This window comes from Triticum urartu, chromosome 4A, assembly GCF_056163025.1.
Source record: "Triticum urartu cultivar PI428250 chromosome 4A, HENAU_Tu73, whole genome shotgun sequence".
Classification (NCBI taxonomy): domain Eukaryota; kingdom Viridiplantae; phylum Streptophyta; class Magnoliopsida; order Poales; family Poaceae; genus Triticum; species Triticum urartu.
In genome coordinates, this window is record NC_141876.1 from 147,005,989 (window position 1) to 147,023,793 (window position 17,805).

General features: G+C 41.2%; 2 pseudogenes; one reads left to right on the forward strand and one right to left on the reverse strand.

Moving 5' to 3' along the window:
* Positions 1-890: 890 nt before the first annotated feature.
* Positions 891-15,179, forward strand: LOC125554663 (meiotic drive suppressor JIEYAO-like; annotated as a pseudogene).
* A 37-nt stretch (positions 15,180-15,216) lies between these two features.
* Positions 15,217-17,287, reverse strand: LOC147975178 (uncharacterized; annotated as a pseudogene).
* Between the last annotated feature and the right edge of the window lie 518 nt (positions 17,288-17,805).

Below are 17,805 nucleotides of genomic sequence, written 5' to 3' on the forward strand. Positions count from 1 at the left end.
TGTGCCGGCGCGTGGCGAGTGGCCGACGTACGCGCCGTCGCCTCCTTCCAGATCCGCGGCGAGCCGCCAATGAGGTACCGCTCTTCCCGCCGCACAGCTCTTGCTTCTCGTTTGATGTCTGATCTGTTATGTATGTGTTTCTGTGTGTGTGCCGAATCTTGCCCTAGAGTACTGATGAAATTGTTAGTCGGACCTTCTCTGATACGTTTACGGTTGACTAAAGCTGATTCTAAAGCCCTAGATGAATTTTTATCACTGTCGCGTCCTTCTTGATTGATCTAGTTTCCAATCTGAGTATAAACTTTCTCCAACGGTTCTCTACTCTGAACATTGGACTGAAAACTTAATCTGTGGGTATGTACTCTGCGAGTTGTATACAAGAACACTGATTCATCACGTATTTTTATATGAAGTAAATATGACACTCAAAATGCGACTACTGTTTTTTGTTTACTTGCAAGTGAAGATGTCTCGTTGTGCTTTAGGTGGCATCAAGCAAGGGCAATTCAGTTATTCATGGGAGTCATTAACCAGTGATGACTATCGTTTATACTTGTTGAACTGAAACATCAAATTTAGCTTTTGGTTTCTGGATTCCCATAATGTCTATTCACCAGAGTTTCTAGCACCCGGCCCAACTTGTATTTCAGAAACTTGCGCGTCCCTTCATTTCGCATTTAGCGTTGTTGCATTTCAGGATTCACGAAGTTAATACATCGTTTTCTATTTGCTGCATATGTTCATGTTTCAGTGATCCACGACCCATTTTAGATAGGACTCATTTTATCTCAGGGTCATCCTGGATTTATTTCAGTGGCCCCCGTATAGTAATCTTGTTTGGAACATAATTTGATATTAAACTTCCTTGTTTCAGGAAAACAAAAAAAAGGATGGAATTGAAATTTGATGCACCGCGGAAAAGCGAGTTACTTGCCCTGAGCAAATATAACGTTAATGGTAAGGATAAAGCAATTACAGTAAGAAATGATTATCCGAAGCCCCCTGTCCCTTGTTTTGAAATCACTTAGGATTTTGATTTGGAAAAGGTTGAGGAGGTATGATAACTATCCATCTGTGTGATATTCCTCTCGCCTTATTTTTTCTTTTCCAGTGCTGACTCCTGACATTCTCTCTTTCAGCTTATGCTAGAAAGGGATATTAAGATCGCCAAGTCCATGGCAAATGACATAATCATCCCAGACCCTGCTCCCAAGGTTTGTGTTACCTTCATTTACATAATTTGATTGATGACTCATTCCATTACATTAGTTATTTTGTTTAACCCTGTAATATTATAGGGTACTTAAGTCTATTGAAACAATATGTTTGTTGTTGTCATATATGAACCTTGGATAGGAACATCTGGATTCGCATGCCTGAACCATGCTAGCTTTAGATCCCCTTACTTTTCCTTCTCTCCTTGTTGGTGCCTCATGTTTGGTTTTATCTTCAGCGTACACCAACTTGCTTGCGTTACAAGATTTTGTTGTTTCAATTGTTGTCAGCACCTCCATAGACCAAAAGACAGTTTATTTTGTGGTGTTTTTAGTTGGATAACTGACGCCTTTCACCTTTTTCAATTGTGACGGACTCATCTAGTGGGTGGGTGATGCCTTCTTGGACATATATGCCAAATTGGAGCACATCCTTGTAAAGGATAGTGTCCGGTGCTTCCTCCGATTTTTCGAGAACTGTGAAGGCCAGGGCATGTCATCTTATCTTACCATCACCGCACAAACCTTAACCTTCATTGTCAGTTTCAATGCCCTGCGATGTGCAAAAGTCGTATTGGAGGGCATGGCACCTGAGCTCTATGGGATGCACGCCAATCCCAACTGCATAAACAAATATGGATACTTCATGCTCCATGAAGCTGCTGAAAGGTTCTCTGTTGACATGATCAAGCTGCTTTTACGCCATGGTGCATCAGCCAATGTGCGCACAGTTGGCAATGATGTCATTGAGAATCTACTCCCGCTCCATGTCGCAGTTGAGAATACTTGTCTGCATAAGTATCTAGAGGACAATCTGGAGTACAATCTTTCTCGCAGCCAGAATCATCTGGATTATGTCTACAAGCTTATTCATCTACTGTGTCTACCTGAAATGGTCTGTTTCACTTCCCTCCCAATACGAATTACTACTTTTGCAGCATGACGTAAAGAGTAACTATGGTCATACCATAGACCCCTGATAGGTTATAATGAAACTAGTGATACAAAGTACCGGACACTCTTTCATCTCAACTTGTCAAAGAAAGTAAAGTTTTCATTTGTTAATCCTTTTTCTCTTACTTCATGTGCAGTGTATGTTCTTATAGTAAAAGATAAATTTTCATCAATAAAATATACAAAAACTGTTGCTAGTAATTACTTTGATAGGAGGAAAAACAGTGATATATAGAATGATTATTCAACATTACTTGCTTCATATGAATGCTAAATGGACTTAGGTTTTTGTTACTTGTTGTTTTACAGAAGATCTTCTCGGACACAACTAGACTGCTTGTAGAGAAAACAAATAATGTACTTCAAGAGCTCTGCAATTACATTGAGGATGGAAAAATCATCCAGTCTACTGTTCTACTACTGGCTGCTCAAGAGCTGTAACATCCCAAATTTTCAATTTGGAATGTTATACATTAGATCATCATGCATATCATATTTTATTTTGCTTTTGGTTTTGATCCTAGAAAATCCTAAGCAACTCAAGGACCCACGGAGAGAGTTGGGGATTTCGTTATTTACATATTTGAGTTTTCTCAAATTTTGTAAACAGGATCATTTGATTTTATTTATTTTATCATCAATTATTTCTATTACAAAAATATGAGAGAGGGAATAAAATGACTTTCTCAAAATATAGAAATATTGAGGATTTAATAAATAAAATCAAATAAGATTTATTTCGGAGTTTTTCGGTATTTTTAATTGAATTTAGGAAAAATACGCGTTTTTCAAAGTTGTATTTTGGGCCCAAATAAATGTTCACTTTATCGGTCTTGATTTTAGAAACCCGGGAAAACTTATTTCATGATTTTTGGAGTCCGTTTAGTATTTCTTTTTATTTTTCTTCCGAGCGTAATTATTAAAAAAACGAAACCGACTATGGGCCGTACCCGAGCGGGCCTCCGCCCGGGGGCGCCTTTAAATAGCGAGGCACCCGGCGCCCCAGCCCATAACTGCGCCCGCGCCCGAAACCCTAGCACGTCGCTGCCGCCGCCGGACCCGCCGCCGACTCGCCGGAGTTGCACGCCGCCCGAGGTTCGTCGCCGCCTCGACTTCCGTGCCGATTTTTTTTAAAATAAAAAATATATATATATATATATATATATTTTTCGTCGGTTTTATTTTCGATTTTTTTATTATTTTAATATTATTTTATTATTTTAATCATTTTCGGATTAGGTTAATTAACGATTAATCTGTTCGTCGTTTTTCTTTTTCGTCGGATTTTTCGCGGTTATTTTCTGATCGCGATTTCTGATCCGATTTTCGTTTTAGTAACTTTTCGCTCGTTTATCGGAATCAGGCGATTCAAGCGCCTGGAGTTTCGTCTCGAAACCCTCTTTCCGAATAATCAACTTAAACAAGTTTTTGCTACTGTAAAATTTGATTTAGATCCAGATTATTAGAACGAAGTTGATTTCTTTCGCCGTTTGATTTCTTTTGCTTCGTTCGATTTGATTCTTTTTGCAAACCAGGGTTCTTAAGTTGAACTTCTGGTTAGATCTTCTATTTGAGTTTTACCTGTGCATTAGATGAGTACTTATTGTATGCTTGTTTGTTTGTCTGTGATAGAGTACCCGGAGTGCGCCGCCTGTTACTTCGAATCGTTAGGTTTCGCGGATCATCAGCAAGGCAAGTAACACTTTGATCATACCTTTTCTACAACCCACTTTTATTGCATTAGATCAATCCTCACACATTGCATGATTAGGATCTAATTAAATTATGGGATGGGAAGTAAATGAGGTAGTACCTATTACCTGTTTATTATCAAACCTTTGGGAGTTATTTCTACGTTTGCTTATTATGCCATGCTATGCTAGTAGACGTGGATTGGGTGAGTGATATCCATGACAGATGTGAGATTGTTAATTAATGGTTTATCTAAGGTGGCAACCTAAACACACATCTGGGTGGATTGAGGCACCTGGGTATTCCAGGACTTGCCTGTTTTTCTTTTGGACCGCCACCCAGACTCAAAGGGATCATGAGATTATTCATACTAGAAACTTCCGTGTGCAGCCACAAGCCATTATGGGCTCTGGCATAGTTGATTAAGTCGTGCGAACTCTTACAGGGTAGACTAGCAGATGTAGGAGAAAGTAGGTGTACCGGTCTATCCATCGTAAGGTGCTAGCGCTTCTGAAAGACTGTGTCTCGGTCATCCGTTTCTCAAACACCGTGTAGTGCGAGAAATCCAACGGAGGCGATCGAGTCTTGTGGGGAAAAGTGTGCAAACCTCTGCAAAGTGTAATAAACTAATCATGGTTAGCCGTGTCCCCGGTTATGGACATCTTGAGTATCTAGTACCTGGATTATCATGTGAATCTCAACATGTTACTCTAAAGTTAATTTTGTTGGGTTTTTTAAATGATGATGCTTAATTGGGATTGAGAATGCTGTCAACCATTCTCAATGTTTAACCACCACCATGATAGTAATTAAATTTATTCCTTTGAAGTAGGGAAAAATTGGCTTTACGCAAAAACTGTAACCATAGAGCTTTCCACCAGCCAAATATGCATATAGTATAGTTGTTTCATTCCATTACTCTCTATGTGTTACCTTGCCAGCATATTCCATGTGTTGACCCGTTCTCGGGCTGCAACGTTAATGTTGCAGACTTTTCAGACGATGATTAAGGAGTTTTTAGGTTGTGGTTCTATACTCAGTGATGCCGTTGGAGTTGATGGACTCACTTATCTTCCAAGCCTTCCGCTGTTATCGTTATTAGATGGCCTTAAGCCATATTTATTGTAATAAGTTCTCTTTTGAGACACTTGATGTAATAAGTGTGTGATTGCTACTATGCTATAAATCCTCGAGTACTGTGTGGTATCAGCATTACTGATCCAGGGATGACACCGGAGCACAGAGATCAGACTATTTGAGGTCTGGTCGCTACAGAGATGGTATCAGAGCACACGCTGACTGTAGGACACGACCACTAAGCTAAAAGACCTAGATCACTACTCACTCTCTTCTCTTCTGACTTCTCATCTTTTCTACTCTTTAGGATGGCGGATGCAAGGAATAAGTTCACACAACCAGATGAAGATACACCCTTTGGACGCCACTTGAAGGAAGTCACTAGATACCTGAACATAGGAGTACCAAGCTTCACGGGAACCTACAACGCCACTTTACCTGAAGAAGAGCGCTGGATGATTCAAGTTCAAGTTCCAGGAAGGACGTTCATGCCAGTCACTGAGCCCATAGAGTTTTCTTTTGATGCACCAACTTGGAGTCTAGAAAAGAGTATGGCAGCTCACATCGCCATGGGACGCATTGGGGAAGTCTACCGCAAGGATCTCAAGGATACTATCTACCTGATTTGTGGGCGCCAAGATGAACACTGGGAGATGATCAACACCAGGAAAGATAGATCAATTGCAGCTTTTATCCAGGAATTAAACCAGCACATTCGACGACAGGAGAATCAGATGTGCGCCGACATGATAGATCTGAAGAAGGCTAAGACTAGAATCAAGGAACTGGAGGAAGAACTCAAGGCTACACGTGAAGATTATGAAGACGAAATTGAAGTATTGGTGGAGAAGAATGACGACCTGATCAAGAAGATTGGAATATTTATGGGAGGCCCGACACCAGTAGATGAAGACGAAGAACCCAAGGAGATTAGCCCGGAAGACTACATCATCATCGACGGCACCGACTCGGAAGCAGATAGTAGCGATGATGACTATGTTGATGAAGCTGGAGCCGATACCATGGAGTCTACAACCGTAGAATATTTCTAGTAGACCACCTCACCAGTAGTAGTAGTAGTCCACCATGTAAATTTAGTAGTCCGAGCACTTTTGCGATAGCTAGATCGATTGTATGCCTTTGTTTGATTGAATGAAGTGAATTGTTTGCTTTTGCCTCATGTGCATATGAGTAGTGTTTTCTCTTTAGACCCCCTCTATTCTTATATCTCATTTTTTCTAAACCCTCAGATGCCTCCGAGACGTGACCCCGGATTTGCCTTTCCGCCGGAGCTCACCCAGTTGATCCAGCAGCAGAACACCTTGATGCAGTTGCTAGTTCAGAATCAGAATCAGGGGAACAACAACAACAACCCACCACCACCACCACCACCTGTTGACCACTTAGCCCGTTTTCTTAGGCTGAATCCGCCGATGTTTTCCAGTAGCACCGAGCCGATAGTAGCAGATGATTGGCTCCACAAGACAGCTAGGGAGTTAACCACAGCAGGATGCACAGATGCGGAGAAGGTGAAGTTTGCCGCACATCAGTTAGAAGGACCTGCAGCATCATGGTGGGAGAATTTCACAGCCACCTTCCCAGTCGACACTGTCACATGGGACCAGTTTCAGCAGGCTTTTCGTACTGCCCATGTTTCAGCAGGAGCAATGGCCATGAAGAAGCGTGAGTTTCGTAACTTGCGCCAAGGAGGACGGACAGTTGGCCAGTATGTGGAGGAGTTTAGTAAGCTAGCACATTATGCCCCAGATGACGTTGCTACGGATGTAGCTAAGTAGGAGAAAATCCTGGAAGGACTGAATGATGAGTTGAGTATGCAGTTGATGGTAGCCACCTTCAACAACTACCAGGAGTTGGTAGATCGTGCTCTTATGATTGAAGGGAAGCAGCAGCAAATTGAGAACCGCAAGAGGAAGTATGGACAAGGAAAGTATAATTCAGGAGCTCAGCAGAAGCCACGTTTTACCCCTAGACCGGGAGGACATTTTTAGCATACCCATGGAGTAGGTAGCTCACACAATCACAATGGCACCAAGAATGGTAATGGGAATGGAGGAAGCAATGGACAGAACTGCAACACCCCATCAACCCCAGCCAAGAGAGATCTGAGTCAAGTCACCTATTTCAAGTGTTCCAAGACCGGACATTATGCCAACGAATGTCCTGAAGGCCAAAACGGCAATGGAAGCTCTAGAAAGAAGCCGAACCCTTTCAACAGGGGATAGGTGAACCACGTTAATGTGGAGGAGGTTGAAGCTCAGCCCGATGCAGTAATAGGTAAGTTTTTGGTTAAGTCATTTACTGCACTCGTTTTTTTGATATTGGTGCATCGCATTCATACATATCAAGGGGATTTGTGGAAAAGTATAGCCTGCCCACTAGGGTTCTTAAAACACCTATGCTAGTAAGCTCTCCAGGAGCAGAGTACATGGCCGGACAAGGATGTTTTCAAGTGCCATTAAGTATAGGAAGGCATGTTTTTCCAACGGATTTAATTATTCTGGAATCCCAAGGTTTGGATGTAATTCTCGGTATGGATTGGCTGTCGATGTATGGAGGAAACATCGATTGCGCCAGTAAGACAATTTTGCTCACAACGCCAGAAGGAAGAAGGATCAAGTATGTATCCCGACATGCGCCAAACAGGACACAAGTAAATTCCTTATCAGGAGTTGTGCAAGAGGAAGTACCAGTGGTAAAGGATTTTCCTGATGTATTTCCCGAAGAGTTGCCAGGCATGCCACCGGATAGAGACATTGAGTTTTTGATTGAGCTTTTGCCAGGCACTGGGCCAATATCGAAGCGACCATACAGGATGCCCGCAAAAGATTTGGTGGAAATTAAGAAGCAGATTAAGGAGTTACTGGATAAAGGTTACATTTGCCCAAGTTCTTCGCCTTGGGGATCACCAGTACTTCTAGTGGAGAAGAAGGATGGATCATTAAGAATGGTTGTTGATTATCGAGGATTGAACGAAGTAACAATCAAAAACAAGTACCCGCTACCAATGATCAATGATCTGTTTGATCGATTGCAAGGGGCTAAAGTGTTTTCCAAGATCGATTTGCGATCAGGGTACCATCAGTTGAAGATTCGAGAGCAGGACATACCTAAGACAGCATTCACCACAAGATATGGACTGTATGAGTATACCGTTATGTCATTTAGACTGACTAACGCACCTGCCTATTTTATGAACATGATGAACAAAGTGTTTATGGAGTTTTTGGATAATCTCGTTGTGTTTTTCATCGATGATATTCTGGTATTCTCAAAGAATGAAGAGGAGCATAAAGAACATTTGCGGTTGGTACTTGAGAAGCTCAGAGAACATCAGTTATATGCCAAGTTCAGCAAATGTGAGTTTTGGTTGAAGGAAGTTGGATTCCTCGGACATGTTATATCCGGAGAAGGAATAGTAGTTGACCCCACCAAGGTTATCACTGTGACCAATTGGGAAGCACCAACAACAGTTGGAGAGATCCGGAGTTTTCTGGGACTCGCAGGATACTACCGGAGGTTTATTGAGAACTTCTCAAAGATTGCGAAGCCTATGACGGAGTTGCTGAAGAAGGATACTAAGTTCAAATGGACTGAGAAGTGTGAGGCTAGTTTCCAGGAATTGAAGAAACGTTTGGTTACCTCACCAGTGTTGATTTTGCCAGATCAAACCAAGGATTATGAGGGGTATTGCGACGCTTCACGTCGAGGACTTGGAGCAGTGCTTATGCAAGAGGGAAGAGTTGTTTCGTATGCTTCACGACAACTGAAGCCTCACGAATTGAATTATGCCACGCATGATTTGGAGTTAGCAGCCGTAGTGCATGCATTGAAGACGTGGAGACATTTCCTCATTGGAAATCATTGTGAGGTGTACACGGATCACAAGAGTTTGAAGTACATTTTCACGCAGAAGGAGTTGAACCTCAGACAAAGGAGATGGTTGGAGCTCATCAAGGATTATGATATGAGATTGCATTACCATCCCGGAAAAGCTAATGTAGTAGCTGACGCATTGAGCCGTAAGAGTCATGTCAATACACTAATGACGGGAGAAATACCAAAGGAGTTAGTCGAGGATCTTCGTGAGCTATGTTTGGAGATAGTTCTGAGAGGCTATGTGGCAGCATTGGAGATTCAATCAACATTGATGGATAAAATCAGAGAGGCTCAGAAATCTGACAAGGAGATTGCTTCTATAAAAGAGAAAATGAGCCAAGGAAAAGCTAAAGGATTTCGTGAGGATGAGCACGACACCCTATGGTTTGAAGACCGTGTTTATGTACCCAATGACCCGGAGATCAGAAAGTTGATTCTGCAAGAGGCACATGATTCACCGTATTCGATTCACCCAGGAAATACCAAGATGTATTTGGATTTGAAGGATATTTTCTGGTGGACCGGAATGAAGAAGGATATTGCGGAGTATGTAGCAGTTTGTGACGTATGTCAGAGAGTAAAGGCAGAGCATCAGAAGCCAGCAGGATTGTTGCAACCATTGCCGATACCCGAATGGAAGTGGGATAAGCTAGGCATGGATTTTATCACGGGATTACCAAGGACTCGTTCAGGCTATGACTCGATTTGGCTTGTAGTTGATCGATTGACGAAGGTAGCTCATTTCATCCCAGTAAAGACCACTTACACCAGTGCTAAGTTGGCAAAGATATACATGACAAGAATCGTATGTCTGCATGGAGTTCCGAGGAGCATCGTATCAGATAGAGGAACCCAGTTTACCTCAAAGTTCTGGAAGCAGTTGCATGAGACTTTGGGTACTAGGCTAGAATTTAGTACAACTTTTCATCCGCAGACAGATGGACAGACCAAGAGAGTCAATCAGATTTTGGAGGATATGCTGAGAGCTTGTGCGCTAGATTATGGATCTAGTTAGGACGATAATTTGCCATATGCAGAGTTCTCTTACAATAATAGCTATCAGACCAGTTTGAAGATGGCCCCTTTCGAAGCTTTGTACGGAAGGAGGTGCAGGACACCGTTGTCATGGGACGAAGTTGGAGACCGCCAGTTGTTTGGACCAGATCTGATTAAAGAGTCTGAACATAAGGTGAAGTTGATTCGCGATAGGCTCAAGGTAGCCCAGTCCAGGCAGAAGAGCTACGCAGATTCTAAACGCAAGGAGACAGTTTACGAAGTCGGAGACAGAGCTTATCTTCGAGTATCCCCACTTCGAGGGATTAAGCGCTTTGGAGTTAAGGGGAAGTTAGCGCCACGATTTGTAGGGCCATATCGAGTTTTGGAGCGTATGGGAGAAGTAGCCTACAAGTTGGAATTGCCAGAAGGATTGACAGGAGTTCATGATGTGTTCCACGTTTCTCAGTTGAAGAAGTGTCACGCGGAGATGGCTGACATACCTTTGAGAGACACAGTGCGATTGGAAGCAATTCAGTTGGATAACAATTTGACCTATGAGGAGAAACCAGTCAAGATTCTCGAGTTTGCCAGCCGAGTCACTCGCAGCAAGGTTATCAAGTTTTACAAAGTTCAGTGCAGCCACCACACGGAGGATGAAGCCACCTGGGAGCGAGAGGAAGATTTGCTCAAGGACCACCGTCACCTATTTTCTAGCCAACCCAAATCTCGAGAGCGAGATTCATCTTAAGGGGGGTAGGTTTGTAACATCCCAAATTTTCAATTTGGAATGTTATACATTAGATCATCATGCATATCATATTTTATTTTGCTTTTGGTTTTGATCCTAGAAAATCCTAAGCAACTCAAGGACCCACGGAGAGAGTTGGGGATTTTGTTATTTACATATTTGAGTTTTCTCAAATTTTGTAAACAGGATCATTTGATTTTATTTATTTTATCATCAATTATTTCTATTACAAAAATATGAGAGAGGGAATAAAATGACTTTCTCAAAATATAGAAATATTGAGGATTTAATAAAAAAATCAAATAAGATTTATTTGGGAGTTTTTCGGTATTTTTAATTGAATTTAGGAAAAATATGCGTTTTTTAAAGTTGTATTTTGGGCCCAAATAAATGTTCACTTTATCGGGCTTGATTTTAAAAACCCGGGAAAATTTATTTCATGATTTTTGGAGTTCGTTTAGTATTTCTTTAATTTTTCTTCCGAGCGTAATTATAAAAAAAAACGAAACCGACTATGGGCCGTACCCGAGCGGGACTCCGCCCGGGGCGCCTTTAAATAGCGAGGCACCCGGCGCCCCAGCCCATAACTGCGCCCGCGCCCGAAACCCTAGCCCGCAGCCGGACCCGCCGCCGACTCGCCGGAGTTGCACGCCGCCCGAGATTCGTCGGTTTTATTTTTGATTTTTTATTATTTTAATATTATTTTATTATTTTAATTATTTTCGGATTAGGTTAATTAATGATTAATCTGTTCGTCGTTTTTCTTTTTCGTCGGATTTTCCGCGGTTATTTTCTGATCGCAATTTCTGATCCGATTTTCGTTTTAGTATAACTTTTCGCTCGTTTATCGGAATCAGGCGATTCAAGCGCCTGGAGTTTCGTCTCGAAACCCTCTTTCCGAATAATCAACTTAAACAAGTTTTTGCTACTGTAAAATTTGACTTAGATCCAGATTACTAGAACTAAGTTGATTTCTTTCGCCGTTTGATTTCTTTTGCTTCGTTCGATTTGATTCTTTTTGCAAACCAGGATTCTTAAGTTGAACTTCTGGTTAGATCTTCTATTTGAGTTTTACCTGTGCATTAGATGAGTACTTATTGTATGCTTGTTTGTTTGTCTGTGATAGAGTACCCGGAGTGCGCCGCCTGTTACTTCGAATCGTTAGGTTTCGCGGATCATCAGAAAGGCAAGTAACACTTTGATCATACCTTTTCTACAACCCAGTTTTATTGCATTAGATCAATCCTCACACATTGCATGATTAGGATCTAATTAAATTGTGGGATGGGAAGTAGATGAGGTAGTACCTATTACCTATTTATTATCAAACCTTTGGGAGTTATTTCTACGTTTGCTTATTATGCCATGCTATGCTAGTAGACGTGGATTGGGTGAGTGATATCCATGACAGATGTGAGATTGTTAATTAATGGTTTATCTAGGGTGGCAACCTAAACACACATCTGGGTGGATTGAGGCACCTGGGTATTCCAGGACTTGCCTGTTTTTCTTTTGGACCGCCACCCAGACTCAAAGGGATCATGAGATTATTCATACTAGAAACTTCCATGTGCAGCCACAAGCCATTATGGGCTCTGGCATAGTTGATTAAGTCGTGCGAACTCTTACAGGGTAGACTAGCAGATGTAGGGGAAAGTAGGTGTACCGGTCTATCCATCGTAAGGTGCTAGCGCTTCTGAAAGACTGTGTCTCGGTCATCCGTTTCTCAAACACCGTGTAGTGCGAGAAATCCAACGGAGGCGATCGAGTCTTGTGGGGAAAAGTGCGCAAACCTCTGCAAAGTGTAATAAACTAATCATGGTTAGCCGTGTCCCCGGTTATGGACATCTTGAGTATCTAGTACCTGGATTATCATGTGAATCTCAACATGTTACTCTAAAGTTAATTTTGTTGGGTTTGTTAAATGATGATGCTTAATTGGGATTGAGAATGCTGTCAACCATTCTCAATGTTTAACAACCACCATGATAGTAATTAAATTTATTCCTTTGAAGTAGGGAAAAATTGGCTTTACGCAAAAACTGTAACCATAGAGCTTTCCACCAGCCAAATATGCATATAGTATAGTTGTTTCATTCCATTACTCTCTATGTGTTACCTTGCCAGCATATTCCATGTGCTGACCCGTTCTCGGGCTGCAACGTTAATGTTGCAGACTTTTCAGACGATGATTAAGGAGTTTTTAGGTTGTGGTTCTATACTCAGTGATGCCGTTGGAGTTGATGGACTCACTTATCTTCCAAGCCTTCCGCTGTTATCGTTATTAGATGGCCTTAAGCCATATTTATTGTAATAAGTTCTCTTTTGAGACACTCGATGTAATAAGTGTGTGATTGCTACTCTGCTATAAATCCTCCGAGTACTGTGTGGTATCAGCATTACTGATCCAGGGATGACACCGGAGCACAGAGATTAGACTGTTTGAGGTCTGGTCGCTACAAGAGCAGATCCGTGGGGGCAGTTCTTCCAAGATAAATGACAGTAGTAAGAAAAATGGGTTTGACCTTATCAGTAACTGTATAATGAGGCTTTCATTTTCCTTGAGATGGGAGAAAGGTTCACATGGAATGGCACCGGAGCTTCTGGAGGAAAGGAAGGCACTTACTGATTGCGCATGGCTGCTTGTTGATGTAATTTCCTATGCCGGTGAAAATCTGTCTGCATACATTCAAGCACATTCTGAGGTAAGCATTTTTGTATATTGCGGCTGCAGTGACTCAGATGCCTTTTACTTAATAGTTGTATTTTTACTATTGTCAGTTATGTTGTTTAAAAAAATACATGCCCTAGTCTTTCTTTTCGTGGAAGCACATTCTGATACTATGTGTGAGAATGCTTTAGTTTGTGAATATTTTTTCAAGAAGCGTATTTCTTTTCTCTTGCTCGATGCTATATATCAATTTAACATTTTCTCTAATATTTTTATCACTAAATTATGTTCTTGTTAATTGAAAAAAATCTCAAACCCAAGATGCTACTTAGATTCAGAAAGTTTCCATCCACTTCACATTGGTTTGTTGCTTGAATAGCTGAGTCTTGCTCTAATGTTTAGCCTGTCATATAATGCAATGAGATTCAAACCCCTCTTATTTATAAACACTCGGGAAAAGTGATGGCAGGGATAATGAAACAAGAGAAAACAACTGATAGGAGTAAAGCCATTGTCATAGTTATTTTTATGAAATGTTCTATGTCAAAAGTATTAGTAACAAACCAGCCTGTTATTAGTTATCCATATACTCATCCACATCAAATCCCCTGTTTGGCTACTTCTTTCCTTTAATCTTCACCATAAAACAGACAAACAAACTGTAAGAACACCTTTTGTGCTTTATCTTCTAAGACAGTGCTTGATATTATTATATTGCAAAGGAGATTGCTATACGAGTTCATGATAGATACAATTATTGATGATTTCTGCATTGAATTCACACACTACAACTGGAGGAGCATGTTAGTTCCTTTTCTAGTACCATATGCATTTTTGTCATGGAAATGCGAATCTTACAATGAATACTTAATGCATGCATAAATAGTGAAAACATTGGTGACAGAAACACTCGATTTCCATATTAATATTATCTGACATGAGCATAGTATATTTTCTTGGCTTCACTTATGTCTATTTTCTGGTTTTGTCACTGCCTTATATCATTTTAGCAGCCATATCAACATCAAGTGTTTGGTTAATGTTGTTGCATGGTGCATGGATACAGAACATGTGCTTGTGTTATTTCTCTTTGTTTATTTTCTGGACGCATGTCAGATGAATTGGCAGAAATGAGCATTTTCATATTCTTATGGTGGCAGTTGTGTGGCATGATTCCCAGCTCCAAAAATTCTAGGTGCTGGAGCTGGGGTATATTAAGGTCGTTGACATGAGCCTTCTTTATTCATGTTAGACTGAAAATTTATGCTTAAGGTACTTTATTTAGCCTACAAACTCCAGGTCCTCCAAGAAACAGGGAGTTGGAGCTCATTACAGTAACTTGTCTGTGGCCCCGGAGGACAGTTCAATGTAGTTCAACAAACAATTCCATATTCTTATGGTGTATGCAATTTATGACTAACCTCTTTAAGTTTGTCTGAACTTCATTTGGATCATATAGCCTGAAGAAATTGACACCTTTCTCTTTGGGAAACCAAAACAAAACAATTAAAGTGATTTGAAATAGTTGGAATTTGAATAACTGTGATGTGTAGTTAAATATACCGATGGGCGATGCAGTTCTTGACTCTTACATTTGAAGCGCCTAGATCATAACATGTACTCCCTCCGTCCCAAAATTCTTGTCTTAGATTAGCCTAGATACGGATGTATCTAATACTAAAACGTGACTTGATACATCCATATTTAGACAAATCTAAGACAAGAATTTTGGGACGAGGGAGTAGTTAAATACACAGAACTTGTGGAAGCAAACAGATTATGCTTTAAGCTAAATAATATATATTAATCTAGATGAATCTGAATATGTATATTATGTATGCAGTTCATAAAACCTAGTGAATTGAATGCGAAGACTTTATTCCATTGTCAGAGCACAGAGGGGAAAAAGGCCCTTATAAAGAGAGTGTAAGCTGTGTTTTTTTTGAAGAGCAAAAGACTTTATTCCATTAGCAACATTTTACAGAGAGTAGTGTGAAAGGTCTCACACTTGACATGGGGAGGACATCTCTCGCAATACAAGGTCCTGCATCTGAAGAGAGACAACGAAAAGCTAGACGCCTATTTTTAATGTTGATCGCTAACTTAGCTTGATGATGTGCTTTGACATTAAAACACATGTTGATGTGTGCTACTCTGGTGTGGATAAAAGATGGTGACACCTGTATAGAAGCAAGAATGGGCCTTATGTTCCAGTGACTTGTGACTTGTGACTTGAAAGATGGAACTCGCCGCTGCTGCCCATGCGAGTACGGAGCAATCCGTGTAGTACCATGGTTCCGGGATGTGGAGAGTATCTGCTAACATTGTAGCCAATAGAAGCTTGTACGCTTTGGCTTGGAGAGCAGATGACACCGGAGGAGTGTCACGGGAACTACTCCATCAACCCCAACCAAAGAGGCTCAAGGCCGGGCCACGAGGCCCAAGCGGGATACAAGGCCCAACTCGAGGAGGCAAGACCTGATATATAGAGAAGCACATCACGTCAGCGAAAGGGGATCAAAGAACAGACACCTGAACCGGCCGTCGTTGGGCATGAATCTCCTTCCATCTCCTGGCTCTCATCCCCAATCCCCTTCTTGCTGCTACCAAATTACATGTATCCTAGATCTTGTACCATTTGAGAGTAAATTGAGTGCTAGCTACTTAGGATCGTATCAAGGAGACATAGCTGAAACCTGCAGTTCCTGACAATGACCATTTTTCTCCAAGTTGGATGATGACACCGATACCTGCTGGCGATTGTTGTATATTGGCCTCGTTTGTCCAGGCCGCATCACAGAAAATTCCTTGTCCTCCAACTAAAGACGGTTCTTGTGTGGTTGTACAACAACAGTTCCTGCCATCTCATCTTCTAGTTTTGGGCCTTGTAGGATCACATTTGCCACCAGGTATATACCTGTGATGGTTTACAAAACTTTCTACCAAACTAGACATCATTTCGTGCTTTACATAGACACCATAAGAAAGTGTATACACTAGTTACACTGATATGGGGATGAGTAGAATCCAGTAAAACCTTAAGCATTTGTGGAATGGAATGATTATGTTCAGCCAAAACTTCTGTTCTAATATACCAGGGAGAGGAAAACCAAGTAGCCTTTGAGAAAGGGCATAGAAAAAGCATGTGCATTTTATCTTCGTGGTTGCCACATCCAGTACAATTTTCACTAATATGTCTGCAGAACTTACTTGCACGCTTACCCGTTGGAAGTGCTCGGCGAAGAAGTCTCCATGCGGAAGTTTGAACTCTTGGCTCCATGCGTTTGTCTTTCCAAACCTGATTGGGAAGATTTGCAATCTGCGGTGGAACAGATTTTGGCCGCTGGTTTGCTGGTAGTGGTAGATTATTGAAGTAGTGCTTGTAGGCACTTTTCGAAAAGTGGTCACCTGCAGGGGTTAGCTTCCAAACTAACACGTCCTCTCCAACAGTGTTAACAATAGGAGTTTGCAGTATTGCTTGTGCAGTATGAGGATGAAACAGAGCATTGACAAGATTGATGTTCCAACTTTTCTGATTAGGAAGCCAAAGATCACTAACAACAACTGGATAAGAGTAAGGTGGTTGGTGGATTATAAGACTATCATAAATAGTTTGCCACTGAGAAAACCAGGGAGTACTCCATATAGAACTACTTCCATCTACCAATTGATAAAAGGAGGCAGAAATAAGAAGAGGTCTTACCTTAAGAATAGAGTCCAGAAGGCTGATTTTGGAACATTATGTTTTGCTCTCCAAATCGATGTGTCATTGTGGTATTTGGCCTTGAGGATAAGAAAGAGGTAACCGTGAGGTTCCTTTGCTAATCTCCAAGCAGCTGACAATAAGACTTTGATTGATAGCCTGTAGATTTCTGACACCTAAGCCACCTTCCTTTTTTCCAATATACATATATCAGCCCAAGCTCTTAGACATAAAACTTTTGTAGATGGATCTTCTCTAACACCTGTCCACCAAAAGTTCCTAATAATAGATGTTAGTTTTGCAAGAAACTTTTTAGAAAAAGAAATATTTGACATATAATAGACAGGTATAGAGGCAAAGACGTGTGAGCTATGTTGGGGTGGTGCATACATTTTCTTGGTGGAGCATGGGGCATACGCATGTGATAAGACAGTTCCCAAGACTAAGTCCAACCGTGAGGAGCCTTCTTGGAATTTTTTTATCACTACATCGCATAATGAAAGTTAGCAATCTTGTGATTATACGTCTTTATACATAACTTTTTATTCCGTTGCAACGTACGACATTCAGCTAGTTCATCTAACAACCCACTACAACTTGCATGCACATCCTTGTCCGAATAGATGTACCTTGTTTGGTAGGTCGGGTCATTCATGGGCAGTGGGGGCCAAAATCACTGTTCTGAACTATGGACGAAACAATATCATAAAATGAACCGTTGGCGGAAAAATTTCACCCAGCTGACTCTTTTGTGTAGCGTCCAACAGTTAGGCGTCAAACTATACCGTGCAACGTCTGACTGACAAGAGCTACACGCCTGGACAACGTCGCACCCCAGCTATCTGAAAATTGC